At 45.9% G+C, this 11,167-nt stretch overlaps 1 long non-coding RNA gene across 2 annotated transcripts in view; it reads left to right on the top strand.

Annotated features, from left to right (window-relative positions):
• The first annotated feature begins 2,741 nt into the window (after nucleotides 1–2,741).
• The window catches only part of LOC307192023, a 74,155-nt gene continuing 65,729 nt past the window's right edge, over nucleotides 2,742–11,167 (top strand). For both annotated transcript variants that reach the window (XR_013829916.1, XR_013829917.1), the window contains exons 1-2: nucleotides 2,742–2,874; nucleotides 8,860–8,971. This is a non-coding gene — a long non-coding RNA (uncharacterized lncRNA). The remainder of the gene's footprint in view (nucleotides 2,875–8,859; nucleotides 8,972–11,167) is intronic.

Here is an 11,167-nt window from a genome sequence, read left to right as displayed (position 1 = left end):
ACTCCTGGAAGTAGAGAGCACCACCTGTGAAGAAGTTTTCCAAAAAAAGGTGGATCAAGCCCCCATTACCAGTTTGTAGGAAACACAGAGGCAGAGAAATAGGTTCAACGACAGCTCAGGATTCAATCAGAAAAATCCATACTATGGTAAACTCCGCGGGACAAATGACTTGGTTTCTTCAACAAGCAAATTGCAGGGAAAAAAATAATGTAGAAGGGGAAGTTACAGATTTAAGAGATATGTCAACCAATCCGAGTGTGTAGACCTTATTTGGATCCTATTAATTCAAATAAACCAAAAACAGATTTATGACCTTTATGAGATCAATGGACATTTAAACGTTGACTGGATATTTGATGCTACTGGAAAATTAACTCTTTCTTAGGTATGAGATTGGTAATGTGGCTATGTTTAAAAAAGAGTTCTGATCATTCAGAGAGTCATACTAAACATTTCTAGATGAAATAATTAGGATTTGCTTTAAAATAATATGAGAGAGGGGAAAGTGGATGTTGAAATAAGATGGGCCATGAATTGATAACTGTTGTAGTTGAGCAATGGGTCCATGGGTGTTCACTATATTATTCTCTCTACTTTGTATATGTTTAACCTTTTAAATAATATTTTTAAAAAAGAAAAAAATCATTTTTATGTAGGAGTCTTATTACTATTCTCTGGCCTGATCTTAAGTAAACTTAGTGCCCCCATGTCTCTCTTATAAAAAAGAATATTTACAACCACTTATCAAATATGACTGCTGTGAATCTTAAAAAGTATTCATGTAATAATGGCCTTGAAGAGCTCTGAGCCATCATCTGGAGGAGGCCAGGCATGTGACTTGTGTATTTGTTCAGACTTTTCTAACGAGTGACTAAAGATGACATCCTAGGAGCTGCGACTTGCCATGGAGCTCTAGGCTGGAGTTCAGACCAGGCCCTGTGGGTGTGTGCCTCTGAAGACCAGCCCGTGCCTGTTCTTCCTTGGGACAGCCAGCCTTGCTGTCCACGTCCTTGCTTCTCTCCCTTCCCAGCAAAACCAGACAGAGTTGAGGCCTGAAAAGGTAGCTTTTCGAAGGCACTTCTGACCACAGAGTTTCAACCAGTTTCTTAGTTTTGAAAAGGCTAAGCCTGGGGGTAGGGTCAGCCCTGTTGGGAGAGCGAGGACATTAAAACAGCACCACTCCTGGTCTCTCTCTCTCTCTCTCAGGTGTTTTCGGACTTCTCCAGTCTTCCTCACGGTCTTTGTGTCTGTCACCATGACACATAACTCTTAAGAAGATGCCACTGCCTGAGTGTCCCTCTCCCTGGTTTCGCTTCTGACCCAAACAGAATCAGCTCAGAATGCTGGTTCCATGGCACACCTAACAGGTCTGAAAGGACCCCTGGCACTTGAAGGACACTCCTCTTGACTCGCTGGGAACCCATCCTTAGGGAACAGAATGAACCGGAGCACTGTGTGGGGAGTGAGAGGCTCTGCTTTCCCCCAGGATGAAAGAGTAGGGGGTGAAGAGGAAGGTGGCACCAGCACACAGACCTCCTTGATTCTCATCACGTTTGCTGTAGGTTCAATGCCGGCTTTACGATGGGAAAATAGATGCCCTGAGCCGAGAGGATAGTCAGGAGGCACCGAGAGAGGGTGTCAGGGTCTCTCAGAACCTGCCTGGGTCTCTGACTGCCCCGGGGGGGACCTTCTCTTCAGTATAAAGAGTAAGTGACCACAGCTGGCAACAGAGTCACCTAGAAGGACACAACTTTATTCAGGCACGTCCCATCCTTTCTGGAACAAGGAGGGACCTACTGACAAGTGAATAAACACATTTAAATACCTCTTTTAGGAGGCTGAAGGTCCAATTTCAGACTGCTCCACAGTACAGCTGTCAGATTTAGTAATAAAAATACACGGTGCCCAGCTGAATTTCAATTTTATATAGACGATGCCTATTTTTGTTTTTTTTAGTGTGTGTCTTATGCAATATTTGGGACATAAGTATACTAAAAACTTGGCTGTTTATCTGATATTTAAATTTAACTGAATGTTCTGTATCTTACCTGGCAACCCTACTCCATGCACAACATTTTAGTTTTTTCACTTTTCAATTCAGTTGTGACCAAGTGCCAGAAGAGACAGTGGACGAGCCATAGCGGTATTTTTTGGATTGATGAAAAGGGATGAGGTACAGTCTTGGTTCATAATGGGGGAAGCATTTTTCTTCTTAGAATTTTTTTTCGGTACGCGGGCCTCTCACTGCTGTGGCCTCTCCCGTTGCGGAGCACAGGCTACGTACGCGCAGGCTCAGCGGCCATGGCTCACGGGCCCAGCCGCTCCGCGGCATGTGGGACCCTCCCAGACCGGGCTGTGCCCCCTGCATCAGCAGGCGGACTCCCAACCACTGCACCACCAGGGAAGCCTTCTTAGAAATTTTTAAAATAAGTTTTCAAATTGACCTATTTTCATCTCCATTTCATACACGTTGCCAGCTTGCCGCATTTTACCAATTTATTTCATCCCTTGAAACGCCCTGAGCAATGTCTGCAGCGTAAGGAGTTCCCAGAGCCTCACAGAACGGGGTCGACGCCATGGAGCTTGCAGTTCAGCTCAGCGGAAGTCCCGGAAACCTGCACTAAATGTCCACGGAAGACGGGGCCTGGGCGGGCTGCGTGAGCAGCTAGGTAGAGGCTCAGCATCCTTCCGGGTGCAGCCCCGCCCCGCGGCGCCGGCCGGAAGCGGCTCCAGGGGAGGCCCCGGCGCTGGCGCCGGAAGCGACCCTGCTCCCAGTTTCCGCGTCGCGCAGACCCTCCGCCTCCCCGCTCGGACCCTGGCTGCTTACACATGGAGACTGGAAGTCCGAGGTGTACCAGGGCGGCGGTGGACATGGTGAGATGTAGGCAGCACCCGGCTCAGAACCCGGGGGAGGCGTGGGGAGTGGTGGGGGAGGACGATTGTTGGAAGGACCACTGCTGGGGCCCGACTTCGCTCTGAAACAGGCCAGGGGTCTAGGAGCCTGGGGTCAGTGCGCTAGAGGCTGCTGCCGCTTGCCTGTCTCCCTCCCACACCTCAAACTCGCCTTTCCTAAACTGACACAAATATCTCCCACGAAATCTAGTTCTCACCCTGAAGTCTCTGTCAAGGGGAGTGGCCCCATATTGCACATGTCCTGGTGGTGTTACCCGCTGCGCCAGCTGGAGGTCATGCTGGAGCAGCCCATCCTCTCGTCCCTACGGCCAGTCGGTCTGAGGTCTTGAGGAATGGACCTCAGGAGACGACTCAGACTCACCCCGTCTACAGTTTCACTCTCTTAGCAGAGGCCCTCATTTCAGCGGCTCTGCACCTTGTCTGGGTTCATTAGGCTGCTCGCTGCTGCACAGATTGTTCACATTTGCTTTCCTCTTCCCTTCTCTGTCTCTAAGCAGTTTCTTTAAACCCAGCCTTTAAAAGCCACCCTGAGGGGCTTCCGTAGTGGCGCAGTGGTTGAGAGTCCGCCTGCCGATACGGGTTCGTGCTCCGGTTTGGGAGGATCCCATATGCCGCTCGGCTGCGCGTCCGGAGCCTGTGCTCCGCAGCGGGAGAGGCCACAACGGTGAGAGGCCCGCATACCGCAAAAAAAAAAAAAAAGCCACCCTGAGGTTCTTTTCTTTAAGAAGCCACCCTTGGCCTCCCTCTCCAGTTACATCTGGTTGCGTCTGTGTGTGCCTCACTCCCGGCCACGCACGTGAGCACAGCTAACACAGTGTTTGACCTGGTGCGCTACACTCATTAACGTATTTGTCAGTCTCTCTAGATTCTAAACTGCTGGAAGACAGGCACTTTTTGTTTGTTTGTTTTTCTTTGCATTCCTTGCAGGTCTTAAGAGGCACTGTACATTCCGCATACCCCAAAATGGAACCCTTTCTCTTTTCCTGGTCTGCATATTTTCTATCAGTGGGTGCCATGCCGTCCACTGGTAGCTTAAGTTAGAGTCATCCCTGACCCCGTGCTCTGTCCATTTTCAAACCCATCATTAATTTCTTTTTTTCTAGTTCTTTTTAATTATTATTTATTGTTTTTATTGAAGTATAGTTGATGTACAATATTATGTAAGTTACAGGTGTACAGTTGTTTTTGTTTGTTTGTTTTTTTTTGCGGTACGCGGGCCTCTCACTGTTCTGGCCTCTCCCGTTGCGGAGCACAGGCTCTGGACGCGCAGGTTCAGTGGCCATGGCTCACGGGCCCAGCTGCTCCGCGGCATGCGGGATCTTCCAGGACCGGGGCACGAACCCGTGTCCCCTGCATCGACAGGCGGACTCTCAACCACTGCGCCACCAGGGAAGCCCCAGGTGTACAATTTTTAAAGGTTACACTCTATAGTTATAAAATATTGGCTGTATTGCCCATGTGGTTCAGTATATCCTTGTAGCTTATTTTATACATAATAATCTGTATCTCTTAATCCTCTACTCCTATATTGCCCCTTCCCCCTTCCCTCCCCCTACTGTTAACCACTAGTTTGTTCTCTATATCTGTGACTTTGCTTCTTTTTTGTTATATTCACTAGCTTTTTGTACTTTTTAGATTCCAGTATACATGATATCATACAGTATTTGTCTTTCTCTGTCTGACTTATTTCACTTAGCATAATGCCCTCCAGTTCCATCCAAGTTGCTGCAGATGGCAACATGTACGTTGTGTATGTATATGTGTGTGTGTGTGTGTGTGTGTGTGTGTATATATATATATATATATATGTATGATGTGGTATATATACCACATCCATTCATATGTTGATAGACACTTAGGTTGCTTTCATATCTTGGCAATTGTAAATAATGCTGCTATGAACATTGGGGTGCGTATATCATTTCTAATTAGTAGTTTGGGTTTTTTGGATATATACCCTAGTGGAATTTCTGGGTTTCTGGGTTTCTGGGTCATACGGTAGTTCTATTTTAAGTTTTTTGAGAGACCTCCATACTGTTTTCCCCAGTGGCTGGAATTTACTTTTCCACCAACAATGAATGAGGATTCCCTTTTCTCCACATCCTCACCAACATTTTTTATTTGTGTTCTTTTTGATGATAGCCACTCTGATGGGTGTGAGGTGATATCTCATTGAGGTTTTGATTTACATTTCTCTAATAATTAGGGATGTTGAGCATCTTTCCATGTTCCTGTTAGCCATCTGTATGTCTTCTTTGGAAAAATGTCTGTTTAGGTCTTCTGCCATCTTTTAATTGTTTGTTTTTTTTTAATTGATACTGAGTTGTATGAACTGTTTATATATGTTGGATATTAACCCCTTGTTGGTCATATCATTTGCAAACATTTTCTCCCATTTCATACGTTGTCTTTTCATTTTGTTGATGGTTTCCTTTGCTGGGCAGAAGCTTTTAAGTTTAATTAGGTCCCATTTGTTTATTTTTGCTTTTATTTCTTTTGCCTTTGGATACAGATGCAAAAAATATTGCTACGATTTATGTCAAAGAGTTTTCTGCTCACGTTCTGTTCTAGGCGTTTTATGGTTTCAGGTCTTACATTTAGGTCTTTAATACATTTTGAGCTTATTTTTGTATATGGTGTGAGGGAATGTTCTAATCTCATTTTTTTTAATGTAGCTGTCCAGTTTTCCCAGCACTACTTGTTGAAGACTTTTTTCCATTGTATATTCTTGCCTTTGTTATAGATTAATTGACCATAGGTGTGTGGGTTTATTTCTGGGCTCTCTATTCTGTTCCATTGATCTATGTGTCTTTTTTTGGTGCCAGTACCATACTGTTTTGTTTACTTTAGCTTTATAGTATAGTCTGAAGTCAGGACGCGTGATTCCTTCAACTCTGTTCTTCTTTCTCAAGTTTGTTTTGGCTCTTCGGGGTCCTTTGTGGTTCCATACAAATTTTAGAATGATTTTTTCTAGTTCTGTGAAAAATGCCATTGGTAATTTGATAGGGATCGCATTGAATCCATAGATTGCATTGAGTAGTATGGTCATTTTAACAACACTGATTCTTCCAATCCAGGAACACAGTATATCTTTCCATCTGTTTGTGTCATCTTTAATTTCTTTCATCAGTGTCTTGTAGTTTTCCGAGTACAGGTCTTTTACCCCCTTGGGTAGGTTTATTCCTAGGTATTTTATTCTTTTTAATGCATCCATCATTAATTACTTTTGATTCAGCTCCAAGGTACATCTTGAATCTCTCCACATTTCTTCACCTCCCTTGTCACCACTTTAGTCTAAACCAGTGGTTCTCAACTGTGTGTGACTTTCCTCCCCAAGGGACATTTGACAATGTTGGGACATTTTTGATTGTCATGACTAAGGGAGGGTGCTACTGGCACCTAGTGGATGGAGGCCGGGGTTGCTGCCAAACGTCCTGCAATGCTCAGGACAGCCCCACAGCAGAGAAGCATCTAGTGTAGAATGCCAGTGGTGCTGCTGCTGAGAAACTCAGCACTAACCCTGCACTTCTTTTTTTTTAAAATTAATTAATTAATTTATTTATTTTTGGCTGCGTTGGGTCTTTGTTGTGGTACGCAGGCTTTCTCTAGTTGCAGTGAGTGGGGGCTACTCTTCATTGCGGTGTGTGGGCTTCTCATTAAGGTGGCTTCTCTTGTCGCCGAGCTCAGGCTCTAGAGCACAAGCTCAGTCATTGTGGTGCATGAGCTCAATAGTTGTGGCTCCTGGGGTCTAGAGCGCAGGCTCAGTAGTTGTGGTGCACGGGCTCAGTAGTTGTGGCTCACGGGCTCTAGAATGCAGGCTCAGTAGTTGTGGCGCGTGGGCTTAGTTTCTCCACGGCATGTGGGATCTTCCTGGACCATGGATCAAACCCGTGTCTCCTGCATTGGCAGGCGGATGCTTAACCACTGAGCCACCAGGGAAGTCCCTAACCCTGCACTCCTTGCCTGCCCACTGAGTTAGCCTGATCACTGACCCACGGCACCTGCTCTTCCCCGCCTCTGGCCTTCCCTCACATAATGGCATGCTGAACTTTAGGAATGCTAATTTGATCCTATCACCATCCTGCTTAAAATTCTACTGGTTTTCCAGGGCTTTTAGGATAAATCTCAAAATTCTTAACATGGTCCACCAGCTGTAGCTGGCGTGATCGTTGCCCAGGTCACTGGTCCCACTCCGTGCCTCTCCTCTCACTTCTTGTGCTCCACGTGTGCTGCTACTGGCCTTTTTCAGTCCCTTGAAGTCAAGGGCTCCTTCGCTCCTTAGGTCCTTCGCACTTTCTATTCCCTTTTCTCTTACTTCACTTCACTATTCTTCCAACTCCTGCAGATTTCAGCTCAAACCTTACCTCACCAGGGGGGTTTTCCTTGCTTCCCAGACTAGTTGTCGGGAACTAGATCTTCGGGAACATCTAAGTTGGGGAGCATACTGCGTTTTCTTTTTGCAGCACTTATAATTAACTACTTTGTGTAATTGGTTGTTGAAAGTCTGGCTCTTCTGCTAATACATAAGCTCCAGAGTTTGGGCTACATCCCAGAGCCCAATGTGGTGCTTGCACGTAGTAGGCCCACAAAAGGGTATTAACGATTGGATGAAACTGTTGGTACCCACCCAGCACAGTTTCCGGCATACAGTAGGCACTTAATACATACCTGATGAATTACTGAGTGCGTGAATGTCCTTGAATCTAAATGCTCTCCTGCTTTACTGGGTGAGGTTTTAGGAGTCTGTGTGCAGTTCCTGCCCTAGTAATTCAGGTCAAAGACACCATGCTCTTCTGAAACGTGTTTCTTCACTTCCCTTCAGTTTCAGGTTTATTTACAATGACAAGTGAAAAGGGCTGAAACCACTTACTCACCAGATTGCAGTGGTGACCCTCTAACCCTCTGACTTCAGAAAGTAAATTTAAAACTTCCCTGACTCATAAGGAATAATTACCATGCTCATCCACGCTTCATTTTCCCAGGCCATTTACACACAGTTCTATCAGACAGTTTTATTGTTAAGCATTCTTAGTGGTGTATCCAAAACAATGACTTCATTTGTTTAACAGATTCCTGTTTCCTGAGCCAAGAAGACATGGCGGGAGTCAAACTCAGATGAGCTCCAGTTTAGAAGTGGGCAAACACAGAACATGAGAGAAGGGAGACTGAAGTATCACAGAGCTGGACGAATAGTGTCTGGAGGGCTAGCACCCTAACCCCCAGATACGCTGAGGCTAAGCCCAAAATGTTGAGGTCAAGAAAAAAAAACCAGTCTGAATATTAGGTTCAGGGCAGAAAACATCCATAGTGTAAGGGTTAGTTGAGCAGAAGATGTAGACATGGCCGTTGACTAAGAGCTCTGAGACTCAGTGTCTCCACCTGTAAGGGCGGGTGGGGATGATAGCACTTTCCATACAGGGTTGTCTTGAGTGTGACATGAACTAATAGTTCAGTGTCTGTGGTGCCTGGCAGGTGCTATGTTGGTGTTTGCCGTTGCTCTCAACTCAAATTTTGCATCTTAGTACTCATCTGGGGAGTATTAACCTCAGATAGGAAGGTTGTAACTGGAAGGGGGAAACCGAGTCCAGGGTGAATGTTGAAACTCTAAATCAGGGATCACAAACGCCACACCAGAAGGGGCCAGCAAGCCAATATGGAGGAGCAGGTGGGCCAGGTGGAGAGGCAAACTAGAAACACGTGCTACCCCAAGACACCTGATGTACCATGTGGAAATGAGGGCCCAGGGGTGTCATAGCTTCCAAATTTTCAAGAGAGGTCAGGAATCCTGATTTTATATGACGTCTTCAATGTTCAACATTGGCAACTAATTCATAGTTTTTAAAACCTGTTTGAGTGAATCAAATACAGCTGTGGTCTGGATATGTCCGACCACATATGGTTGGTGGTTGGTGAGCTCTACTGAGAGATTATCTGCTTGTTCTATAGGTCTGAGCCAAAGGAACTTCAGAGCAGCTGAACTCACCACATCACAGGTATTTGGAGTATGTAAGAAGAACAAAGATGAAGAGGTGCTTCCATTTTCTCCAAGGGAAAGAAGGTACATCCTACATTCTATAGACTGTAGTCCTGTAGAATAGGTTAGCAAATGAATTGCTTGTCTATACTATGCAAGAGGTGACTAGAATTTGGCAGTAGGTTCAATTAAAAACTATACTGAAGTAGCTTCATTTCCTTTTTTGATCCAGTTATAAAATTGAGAGATTGGCAAAGTGGTCAACGTTGCTACTGAAATTTAGCAAGGCATATAATTTTTTTTTTTAAAGATTTTTTCCTTGTGAAGAGAATTTTTTTTAATATAAATTTATTTATTTATTTATTTGTTTTTGGCTGTGTTGGATCTTCGTTTCTGCGCGAGGGCTTTCTCTAGTTGCGGTGAGCGGGGGCCACTCTTCATCGCGGTGCGCGGGCCTTTCACTGTCGCGGCCTCTCTTGTTGCGGAGCACAGGCTCCAGACGCGCAGGCTCAGTAGTTGTGGCTCACGGGCCTAGTTGCTCCGCGGCATGTGGGATCTTCCCAGACCAGGGCTCGAACCCGTGACCCCTGCATTGGCAGGCAGATTCTCAACCACTGTGCCACCAGGGAAGCCCCTAATTTTTTTAAAAAACATTATCCCTTTGGATAAGAGGAAAATGCAGGTTAAATGCTAATGCAATAGGGTGTAAGTGCTGAGTACTGATACCTGATGCCTGATTATTTAAAGACATATCTTCCTATTTAAGGGCCAAGTAACATCAGGAAAAAATACAGGGGAAATTGCTCTCACTGAAGTGAGATTTTAGAAAGAAGTGGAGAAAACTACATAGAAGGGGAATTCACAGTGAAGAGGATGAGAGTGGTGTGGCTGCAAGTGGGTGTTAGGACCCTACCTAGCCCAGTCCTCTTCTGCGCTTTCACTGGGGGCTTCAGCGACGGCACAGATACCTCATTTCCCAGTTTCTGCCTTTTCCGTTACTTGCAACTGTCTCCTGCTGGATTCATCCCCAGCACCACCCCCTTTCATCCCAGCCTCCAAACCAGTCCTGTCCAGGCAGGTCCATCAGCAGGTTGTCACTCCTGGACTCAGGTCATCAGGAAGTGCTATTCCTGCCCCCATGCCCTTGCCCAGCAGAAGCTCTCCTTAGGCCCTGTTTGCTAGGACTGGGTTTCCATTGTGCTTCTTGTCCTGTTCTTGCTAGATCTACTTCCAGGGACCAAGCCTTTTCTTTGCACATTCCAAATAATTGTAGCCCTTTGGAGAGCTGCCCTGGACCATGGCTTTTTGCCCATCAGATTCTCAGCCCCTTCCATTGTAACCCCCCAGAAAAGGATTTCACTGTCTTCACTACCCTAGCACCAGTGGCCAGATTGAAGACCACGTTGGTCGTATCCTTTGGCTGGCCGTACCTCGCTTGCCCCTCCAGGCACAGCATTCTCTGCAGAGGCTCCGTCTACTCCTCTGACTCTCTCGATAAAGGTTGTCTCAGGTCCTGGCTCCCTCTTTGATCTCACCTGCTCTAGGGTGCTGTAAGGAAGCATCATGTCTCATGCCAATCCTGCAGTATGACTCAAAGAAGGCACAGTTCTCACACTTGTATGTTACACTGAGCTGTGGAACAGAAATCGGGACTCAGAAGAATCGTGACAAGTAGCAGTTAGGAAAAGTCCTGGTCTTGATCCATATACCCACTTGCTCAAGTGCAGAATGTGGCCTATGTAGTTTTGCAGCATCTCCTATTAAGTAGACTTTTGGATTTTTCGTGCCTTTCTTAAAAAGTTATCTCAGTGTGAGTCATCAGTTTGTGAAGTGACTGCCAAAAAAATCCACAAAAAGCAGAAGCCCTAGAATGAGCTCAGACTGCATTAATAGAAGTCCAGAAGTTGGGAAGAGGAAAGTGATAGGCCGTTTCACTCTGTGCTGGTCAGCCACACCTGGAGTAGTGTGTTCATTTCCGAAAGCCACGTGTTTGGAAAACTGTAAGTAATCTGGAACATAGACGCAAGAGTCGGGATGATGACAAGACTGAAAACGTACCCAAATGAGAATTTATCCAGGGACTAGAGAATGACAGCCTTGTGCATATGCAAGATGGGAACCCGTGTCTCCAGCATGATCCTGGAACCAAGAACCTTCAGTCTACGGAACTCAAAGAATAAAAATGCGCCACGGGCTTCCCTGGTGGCACAGTGGTTGAGAGTCCGCCTGCCGATGCAGGGGACACGGGTTCGTGCCCTGGTCCGGGAAGATCCCACGTGC

Source organism: Stenella coeruleoalba (genome assembly GCF_951394435.1).
Source record: "Stenella coeruleoalba genome assembly, chromosome: 9".
Lineage (NCBI taxonomy): Eukaryota > Metazoa > Chordata > Mammalia > Artiodactyla > Delphinidae > Stenella > Stenella coeruleoalba.
The sequence above is the reverse complement of the archived record's forward strand: the minus strand, read 5'-3'. Positions and strand labels throughout refer to the sequence as shown.